General features: G+C 39.8%; 1 pseudogene; it reads left to right on the plus strand.

The window, feature by feature from the left end:
- The first annotated feature begins 9,604 nt into the window (after window positions 1–9,604).
- LOC122752227 lies at window positions 9,605–10,466 on the plus strand (annotated as a pseudogene).
- Window positions 10,467–11,001: the final 535 nt, after the last annotated feature.

Below are 11,001 nucleotides of genomic sequence, written 5' to 3' on the forward strand. Positions count from 1 at the left end.
CTTAAATGGCTTGCCATTTCCTTCTCCAGATCATTTTACAGATGAAGAAACTGAAGAAACCAGGGTTAAATGACTTGCCCAAGGTCACACAGCTAGTAAGTGTCTGAAGACAGATTTAAACTCAGGAAGTTAAGTCTTCCTAATTTCCAGGCCCAGGACTGTGCTACCTAACTGCCCAAAGTAATTTTCTTTAAATGTATCTCTGACCATGTGACTCTCCTGCTGTACATGCTATAGTGGCTTTCTATTGCCTCTAGGAAAGACTATAAACTCCTCTATTTAGCTTTAAAAGCCCAACAGAACATGATTCCAACCTGTCTCTCCAGCCTTAGTAGATATTACTTCCATTCCCACACTCTGCAATCTCATAAAACTGTCATTCTCAACACTCCCATTTCCCATCCCAGTGCCTTTGTGCTGCTCATTCCTCATGACAAAATGAACTCCCTTCTTACCTCTGCCTTATAGGTTTCCTCTCTTCTTTTAAGCTGTAGCTCAGAGGAGGAAGGGAGGGAAGGATTTATTAAGCACGTACTATGTGCTAGGCACTGTACTAAGACTTGTATATCTTAGTTTATTTGATTCTCCCATCAACCCAGGGAGAGAGGTATTATTAATATCCTTATTCCATAGTTGAGGGAATGAGACAAACAGAAAAGATAAGTGATTTGCCCAGGGTCACACAGTTGTCTTTCTTGATCACCCCCCTGCTAGCCCCTCTCTCCCAAACTAACTTGTAATTTAGCTACTTTTTATATAGCTAAATGTATTCATTAACTTTATATTGATGCTGTATGTGTTGTTATACATGCCAATTGTCTCTCCCATTAGAAGAAAAGCTCATTGCAAGGAAGGATGATTTTATTTTATTTTGCTTTATTTCATTTTATTTTATTTTATCATTTTTTGTTTTATTCTTTATAAGTGTATCCCCAGTGCCCGGTATAGTATCTGACACAGAGTAGGAAGAAAAGGATTTTTTCATTTACCACTCATCCCCATCCCTAGGTGAAGCCAGGATGGTCAGCCATTCGTATAATGGCAACATACTTGCATTTGAGACAAAATCCCCAAGAGGAAATCAACAGCTCCAGAAGGGCTGAGCTAATGGCATATGAATGCTTTATTGTAGACACAAAATAAACACATGTCAGTCAAGCATTTATTAAGTGCATGGTATGTACTGTAGTACAATATTCTAAGAGCTGAGGATTTTAAAAAGGCATAACATGGCCCTTACCCTCAAAGAGATCACATTCTCATGGGAGAAACAACATGTAAACCAGTAGGTATGAATAAAAGATATATAGTATAGATGAAAGGTAACTTCAGAGAAAAGGCACTGACATCTGGGTCAATCAGGAAAGGCCCATGGGAGGAGGCAGAATTTCAGATGAGTCATGAAAAAAGCCAGGTAAACCAAGAGGTAGAGAAGAGAAGGAGAGAGACCATTCCAGACATGGGGAATATGCAATCCAAAGGCTATGAGACTAGAATTAGAATGTCATCTGCAAGGAACAGCCAGACAGAAAGCCAGTGTAGCTGGATTGTTGAATACATGGAGGGGAGTAAAGAGAAAGAAGGCCAGAAAAGCAGGAAAGAGTCAAGTTAGGAAGAACTTGGCTTGCTACCCTTAGCCCACTAAGGTGAGTCTTGGAACCCTGCAACAGGATCACCATGGTCTTTGTTTCCTACATGCCTGATCCTGACACTATCAGCTGAAGTAGTTTCTTTTTTTTTTTTTTTTTTAGTGAGGCAATTGGGGTTAAGTGACTTTCCCAGGGTCACACAGCTAGTAAGTGTTAAGTGTCTGAGGCCAAATTTGAACTCAGGTACTCCTGACTCCAGGGCCGGTGCTCTATCCACTGCGCCATCTAGCTGCCCCCTGAAGTAGTTTCAAATGTAGCCAACTGCATCTTCTTTTTCCTCTAGACCTGTAATTATGATGTCATTGGAGGGCAAAGTCTTGATAGGGAAACTTGGAAACTTCTTACACCCAGAGAGATGGTTAATTCTGTAATATAAAGAGCATTGAGAGATTAAGAGCTTTCTCCCTGATTACACAATTATCATATCTCCTATGGAGAATGATGAGGTCTTCCAGACTCCAAGGCCAGTCTCCTAAAACAGCGATGCCCATGAAGCCTCACCAACCAAGTCAAGTTTAGTTTATAGGACATCACTAATTATTCTAGGATGAACAGAGCTATCTAAACGTTAGGTTCTCAGTACCCTCAAAGTAAGTGTAGAATTCTGAGTCAAAAGCATTGGCTCCTACAGACCCTTATTATCATTCTACCCACCAACGACTGGCGTGGCTGGTGGTAAATACCCTTCCACTTCAGAGATGAGTCATTTCATAGATTATCTGGAAAAAACATATCAGTCCTGATTCTAGGTTCAGGCATTTATCTCATCAGGAGGCAGCTAGAAGGAAATTCTGACCAAAAAAATAAAAGCCCCCAAGAAAGAGTGATTATTATTCTCTTAGTCAGCAAATTGGGCCTTGACTTAGAAGAAGACATTGAATCTTCTTTCCCCTCCTGTTTCTGGTGGAGAGAAAAGATCAGAAAGCAACAGGCTTTCTGAGATTTTGAGCAGAATAGCATACTCTGTAGGGGCTGGATTATCAACCACCCAAGAGTTGTAGAGGAAGGAAAATATCCACTTCCAAATATGTATTACCCTGGGCACAAAAAGCCCTAACAATCTAGATGCTAGTTATTGCAGGCATTGGAATTACCCAGGTAGTAGAGACTCTCTCCCTGGATGGACCTTATCTGCTCCTGGAAACTAGATGTGTGGATGTGGTTTTTCAATATTGATTTTTCTTTCTCTCCAGGTGAATCTAACTAGGTTACTCACTCATCACAGAGAATTTCACATTTCCCCTGTCAACTCCATAATGCTACCACCTTGTTGGAGATGATGCATTTTCACTCAGAACATGGCCCATGCTGGAACCAGGCAGGAGCCCAGGCTTCTCCAAAAAATAGATGAACCCACCTCCAAAGGAAAAGATACATTTGCAAAATTCAGTGTGAACTGAATTTGAAATTATGTTTTAAAAAGTGAGCAAGATATTCATCACCTTTGATCCAAAGATCCCACTGCTAAGCATATAACCCAAAGGATTCAAAGACAGAAAAGTTTCATATCCACCAAAATATACATAGAAATACTTTTGGTGGTAGTAGAGAATTGGAAACAGAGTAGATGTTTATTGATTGGGAAGTGACCAAAGAAAATGTGGCACATGGATGTAATGAAATATTATTGCATTGTAAGGATTGAATAGGAAGAATTCAGAGATACCTAGAAAGGCTAATATGAACTGATATAAAGTGAAGTAAGCAAAAGAAAGAAAAATACATACAGGATGACTACAACAATACAAATGGGAAAAAACACACCAAAAAAAATTATATATTTTATAATAATAATAATGGCCAAGTTTGGCTCCAAAGAAAAGACATGAACATTCACTTCCCTTCCTTATTTGCCAAGGTAAAGTACTATAGGTGTGGAGTACAATGTATACTGGAGGAATTGGTTAATACATTCATTTCAATATACCACTTTTTTCTTTCCAATTTCTTATAAGTAGAGGATGGGAGAGGAAAATTAAATCAATAAAATAAGATAAAATTTGAATATTCTTTAAAGGAAAATGCCTCCCTCTTACCATATTTGCACAAGTGGAGGATCATAAGTGTGGAACATTGTATTGTGTAATTTAAGATTCTAAATGTGGATTCTAATCTGTTCCCCCAGTTTTGGGGGAAACTGACTAAAATCACTGATAAAATGAGTTTAGGTTTTTAAGGGTTTATTGGAAAATAGAAAGAAAAAGATTGAGAACAGAATTCCAACAGCCTGGCATTCCTATCTTTCCTCAAATTTCCTGTGAAGTCCTCTGCCACCACCACCACCAAGTCAGGAACCCTCAAAAAAGCACAAGAGCTCTCCGCGCAGGCTCCCTCTCCTCCTTCCTGTCTCCTCCCAGAAAATAGGAGGCTCCTCAAGTTGATTGGCTGGTAGCCTTGATAGACAGCACCTATCAGCAAACGTCATTTCCTGACGCCAAGGAAAAGCCACAATGCCTCTGAGGCATTTTCCTCATGGTGGAGCTTTCCCACAGCAAGTCTCCAGTAGGTGGCATCATTCCAATCATTACAGTATATACCATTTGACTTAATTGATGCATTGGCTAGTATTGCTGAACAGCTTTTTCCTCCTCTTTTAGTGGTGGTGGTACTGTTGTTTCAGTTGTGTCAGACTTTTCATGTCTCCATTTGAGGTTTTCTTGGCAAAGACACTGGAGTAGTTTGCCATTTCCTTCTCCAGTTCATTTTACAGATGAGGAACTGAGGCAAACAGGGTTAAGTGACTTGCCATGGGGCACACAGCTAGTAACAGGCCAGATTTGAACTTAGGAAGATGAGTCTATCTATCTATCTATCTATCTATCTATCTATCTATCTATCTATCTATCTATCTATCTATCTATCTATCTATCTATCTATCTATGATGTGTCCACCACTCTATCCACTGTACGACCTAGATGTCCTTAGAACAGACTAACTATTAAATTGGAAGAAATTGCTGAGAGCAGTATTTTTCCTGAGAGTAGCCTTGATCAGATGACACAGGTCACCTGGGTTCGAGGGTAGGAATATGCTTTAATTTAAGAAAAAAAGGTGACCTATAGAATTCTTCTGGGGAAAAAATCCCATACGAACATTTAACAAACATTTGTAAGTGCCTGTTACACACAAAGCTATAGAAGATCCAAGCTGAATACAACAGTCTGCCCTCAAGGAATTTGCAATGAATTAGGGGAGACACATACATCAGTAAATAAAATAATATAATATGAAATAGCGAGTGAAGCATTCATAGGAGAAAAAACATTGTACTGTGAAAGTTCATAAAATACCCTAGCTAGAGGAAATCAGGAAAGATTTCATGGAAGAAGAACTATTCCTTGAAGGATGGGAAGAATCAAAAGTAGATTGAAGGGGGCAGCTAGGTGGCACAGTGGATAAAGCACTGGCCCTGGATTCAGGAGGACCTGAGTTCAAATCCGACCTCAGACGTTTGACAATTACCAGCTGTGTGACCTTGGGCAAGTCACTTAACCCTCATTGCCCTGCCAAAAAAAAAAAGTCGATTGAAGACAACAGATAACAAAACATTGCAGTGGTGAGGGATTATGAGAGTGAGGGCAGAGAGGCAGGATAACACAGAATATATTTAGAAAATAACAAATAGTCCAATGTATTTGGAGCACAGGGTTTGTGAAGAGATTAGTGGGAGATGATATTGGAAAGGTAGACCTTGGTCAGATCATGAAGGGTCATGAATCCCAGACTGAAAAGTCTGGATGTTATGATGGAAGGCAGTGGGGAGACATTGAAAGTTTTAGAGCTGGGGAATGACATAATCACAGATGTCAATTTGGATGACTCTTGAACAATAGTGGATAGGATAGAGTATAGGAAGAAGAAAGGAAGGCTGCTTAAGAGATAACTGTAATAGTCAAAGAGGATTTGGAATTGTAGCAGTGGAAATGAAAAGGAGGGCAGGCACTCACCATTGGTTTTCCTAGGATTGCTCCAGCCATTTTGCTTGTCAAACATTCTGGACCCAGGGTTTTTGTTGGTGTTTTTTTAAAGGAAGGCGGGGACTACTCTCTCCATTACTTAAAGGCTTTAATCAAGCTCTGAAGCCTATTGCAAACAGGAGCTGCAGGGGTATTCATTTTAATACATTCCCTTTGAACTGCAAATTGTGTATGATAGAAAACAGGATGACACATACAATTTTACCTTTTCTTCTTGCTAACTGTTGTTTACAAATGTTGGAGGATGTGTGTTAGAACTGAAAGCCTTTTCAAGGCTCAGGCAGTTAATTATCTCTGGCGCTGGGCTGGGGAATGTGGGACAGGAATACAGAGATCAATAGCTTTGACTTTTTTCTGAGAGAAATTAGGTGACGCATGGGGCTTGGCTAGTAGAGACCTTGAATGCTGGAAACCCAGTGTCTTAGGAAGACAACTAAACCCCAATCCCAATCTCTAAGAAATATCTCAAAGAAGAACTAAACATGGGTACTTCCTAATGTCCCATAAAATCCCCCAGAGGAGAGATGTCATTTAAATGAGAGTGCTGATGAGAAAAATATGACTTCCATCTTCAAAATGCAGTCATCCTCAAGCACACAGGATCTGTGTGACTTTAGACAAGTCACTTAACCTCTGTTTGCTGCAATTTTCTCATCTGTAAAATGGGGATATTAATAGCACCTGTTTCCCAGGGCTGTTATAAGGAATAAATGAAAAGAATAATTGTAAAGTGCTTAGCAGAATACCTGGCACATAGTAGGTGCTATATCAATGTTGGCTATTATTATTCATAAAATGCAGGATTGATCATGTCAATTCTACTGCTCAAAAATTTCTACTGGCTCCCTATTGCCTCTAAGTTCAAATACAAACTCCCTGTTTGGCATTTAAAGTCCTTCACAATCTCACCTTGACATAGCTTTCCATAGAATCATAGAGTTACAGATTCAGGCCTGGAAGGAAACTTAGAGGTGACTGAGTTTAACCTTGCCATTTTATAGCAACTGTTTGGTACAGTCAAATCTTTCTCACAGACAGCAGTATTCCATCGCCTGCTCTGTTTATTTTCACAGTCTGTCCCCCGGATCTAGGATGTACCTTTTAGAATCCCTAATTTCCATCAAAGCTCCACTCAGTTCTCAAATGTTGGAGGATGACAAGGAGAAGGAAGAAGAGGCGGAGGAGGAGAAGGAGGAGAAGGAGGAGGAGGAGGAGGAGGAGGAGGAGGAGGAGGAGGAGGAGGAGGAGGAAAGGCTTCCTATATAAGGAGAAGCAAAGGCCTCTTCCATGATTCCATTGCTTTCCTGATCCCCTCAACTATCAATTCCTCTCTCCACAAATGACCTATTTACTTTGCATAGATTTCATATTCATTGATCTGGATATAGGTTGTTCCCCCTTGGTAGAATCTAAGCTCCTTCAAAATTCAAATCCAGTTTGTCCTCCCCCTTCCTCCTAACAACCCTATGAGATAGATAGTAAAGATATCAATATCCCTATTTTAGAAATAGGGAGGGGGGGAAGTCCAGAGGAGTCATAGAGCTCTCCCAAGATCACACAGCTTGTTTTGGGATTTTTTAATATGCATATTTTATTTTCCCCCAATTACATGTTAAATTTTTTTTTAACATTTGTGTTTCTTAAAGTTTTGAGGTCCAGAATTCCTCCTCCTCCCTGAGACAGTAAGCTATCAGATATAGGTTATACATGGTCATATAGTTTATTAAATACAGTTATGGGAGCCTGTATTCAAACCCATGTCTTACTTCCAAGTCCAGCACTCATCCCCCAACCTCACACTGCCTAGAAAATGGGTTCTTAAACTTACTGATGTCATGGATCTCTTTTGGAGCCTGGTGAAGACAATGGATTGCTTCTTATAATAATGTTTTTAAATACACAAAATGAAATAAATGGAATTACAAAGAAAACCAATTATATTGAAATATAGTTATCTAAATATTTTTAATAACCCACTGACTCCTTGAAATCTATCCACAGACCCAAGGGTTCTATGAACCCCTGTTTAAGAACCCTTGGCCTAGAAACATGAAGTATTAAGTTCATGACTACAAAATGAGGCCTGTGGGTAGCAAACAAAACCAGACAAGGCCCAGCTGCTGCTGCTATCTGGGACTGTGGGACTGGTTGCATATTGGAGCACTCTGTCACCAAAGGATGCTGTTTCAGAACTTCCCCATCCACCAGGGTCATCTGCTAATGGAGACCTTCAGGATGATGTGATATTGCTTAATAATACCCTAGGAAGTTAAAAATATTTTTTAAAATTAAATTCCCTTTTAAATAAACTCACCCCACACCGCCCTTTTTATGGTCTCCTTCTTCAAGAAGGAACCGTTTGTGCTTTTATTGGCAGAAAAAATATTTTTAACAGTTGGAAATTCTCCTTACCTCAAGGGACTTATAGTCTAGTTGGGGTGACAGGAAAAAAACCAAGCAAATAGTTTGAGATAGCACCTAATTAAGTGTTAAATTGGGTAGCAAAGGCTATGAGTATAGAAATTCAGAGGAGGGGTGGATCTGACCTATTTAGGTAGTATTTGCTATGATAACATTCCCTCTCTATGCAAGAGAAATTGGATAATCCCTAGGAGCACATTAGTGTAGATTGCCCTCCTCCATCCCCATCATTTCATCACAGTGGGGCAAACCTATATCTGGTTTGTGTTCCTCAGTAAGACATAGTCAGCTCTCTTTCCCAATCATAATAATAGCTCCCATTTCTATTTTTTTCCTATTTTTGGAGGGCACTTGGTCTGTGATTTCATTGGTAAAGGGAACAGGCAGTAAGGAAGCTCCTTTTATCAATGCAAATTGGTACCTGTTTTGCATCTTAGAGTCTTAAAGTGAGTTGCCTGAAAGTACCAAACAGTTTGGTGACTTGTCCAAGGTCACACAGGGAGTCTATATTGGAGGGAAAACTTGAACCCAGGTCCCTCTGACTCCAAGGTCATTATTCTATTCATTACTCCACTCTATAGAGAGCTTTAAGCTGCATAAAGTACTTATCTCACAACAACCCTTGGAAACAGATAGGGCCAATATCTTTACCCCCCTTTTACAGATGAGGGCCACGATTCAGAAGAGTTAAATGCTTTGCCTAACATCAGTCACATGGCTTTAATAGATGTCAGAGAAGGCTCTCAAATCCAGTTCTCCTTACTCTAGTGTGCTTACACTACCCTGAATCTACCTTACCCCTGGAAGCCTCATTAGGGAGAATTCTTTTTTAAAATAATATTTTCTTTTAATCCCAATTGCATGTAAAATCAATTTTAACTTTTTTTTAAATTTTGAGTTCCAAATTCGTTCCCTCCCTGAGATGGCAAACAATTTGATAGAGGTTATACATGTGCAATAATGCAAAATATATTTCCATGTTAGTCATTTTGTTAAAGAAAACACAGGCAAAAAACAAAACACACACAAATGAGAAAATACTATGCTTTTATTTGCATCCAGACTCCATCAATTCTTTCTCTGGATATGGATAGCATTTTTATTGTGAGTCTTTTGGAATTATCTTGGATAATTATATTGCTGAGAACAGCTGATCACAATAAAATGTTGCTATAACTGTACAATGCTCTCCTGGTGCTGCTCACTTCATTTTGCATCAATTCATGTAAGTCTTTCCAGGATTTTCTGAAATCATCCTGCTTGTCATTTCTTATAGCACAATAGCATTCCATTACAACCATATACCATTACTTGTTCAGCAGTTCCCCAATTGATGGGCATCCCCTCAATTTTCAATTCTTTGCCACCATAGAAAGAACTGCTATAAATATTTTTCTACAAATAGGTTCTTTTCTCTTTTGGGGGTACCTAGTAGTGGTATTGCTGGGTTAGAGAGAACTTTTAAACAATGTACTATTCTATGGTTTCCTCAAATGCCTCCTGCCAATGTTCTATAACAATAATAGCCGCCTGCTTCTACTTCTAATAAACACCAAATGGTGGATGATGCTGGTGCTGCTGGAGGAGCTGGAGATGGAGGGGGTGGGTGGGAAGTTGGAGGCCGAGGGAGCTTCCATGGTGGCTTTGGCAGTGGGACCAAGGTCGAGGTTGGGACCGCAGTTGAGACCAGGGTCATGGCCATGGGGCAAAGGAGTGGGTTCCTGTCACCAAGCTGGGCCGGCTAGTCAAGGACATGAAGGTCAAGTCTTTGGAGGAGATCTATCTTTTCTCCCTTCCTATTAAGGAATCTGAGATCATAGATTCTTCCTGGGGTCTTCATTGAAGGATGAGGTTCTTAAGACCATGCCTGTTCAGAAACAAACTAGAGCTGGACAAGGTACCAGGTTCAAGGATTTTGTGGCCATTGGTGACTACAATGGCCATGTTGGCTTGGATGTCAAGTGCTCCAAGGAAGTAGCCACAGCTATCTGTGCTGCTATCATTCTGGCCAAGCTGTCCATCAATCCTGTGAGACCTGGCTACTGGGAGAAAAAGATTGGTAAGCCTCACACAGTGCCCTGTAAGGTCACTGGGAACTGTGAATCGGTTTTGGTGAGCCTAATCCCTGCCCCTTGAGGAACTGGCATTGTCTCAGCTCCTGTGCCTAAGAAGCCCCTGATAATGGCTGGAATTGATGACTGCTACACTTCTGCAAGGGACTGTACTGCCACTCTGGGGAGCTTTGCTAAAACTACCTTTGATGCCATCTCCAAAACATATAGCTATCTAACCCCAGACCTGTGGAAGGAGACTATGTTTACTAAGTCTCTCTATCAGGAATTCACCAACCATCTTGTGAAGATTCACATTCAGGTGTCTATCCAGAGGATCCAGGCAGCTGCTGTGGCAACCACATAAGATCTTTTTTATAAACAATGAATAAACTGAACTATGCCAGCTAAAAAAACAGCCACCTGTCCAGACCCTTATGAACTCTATGCTTCATCCCACAGAGGTAGATTCCAAGGCAACATGACCTGGGGTTTGAAATCACTAGCAACTTTCTTCTTCTAACATGAGTCAACAAGGATTCATTCATTCATTCATTTGTTTATTCATTTATTTTTTTTTCATTCATGTTTCTTCTTTTATTCAAGTTTTCTAATATAAAATGAATAATATGGTAATATTTTACATAATCATATATATATGTGTGTGTATATATATATATATATATATATAAAACCTATATCTGATTGCTTACCACCTCAGGGAGGTGAGAGGGGAGGGAGGGAAGGAAGGATAAAAAATGGAACCCCAAACTATAAATAAAAATGTTTATATACACATAAATGCACATACATTCCACCATATATCACATATGTGTATATACACACATGTATATGTATACATAGATGAATGCATAAATGCATGCATACATATATCCATAAAC

This window comes from Dromiciops gliroides, chromosome 1 (assembly GCF_019393635.1).
Source record: "Dromiciops gliroides isolate mDroGli1 chromosome 1, mDroGli1.pri, whole genome shotgun sequence".
Classification (NCBI taxonomy): domain Eukaryota; kingdom Metazoa; phylum Chordata; class Mammalia; order Microbiotheria; family Microbiotheriidae; genus Dromiciops; species Dromiciops gliroides.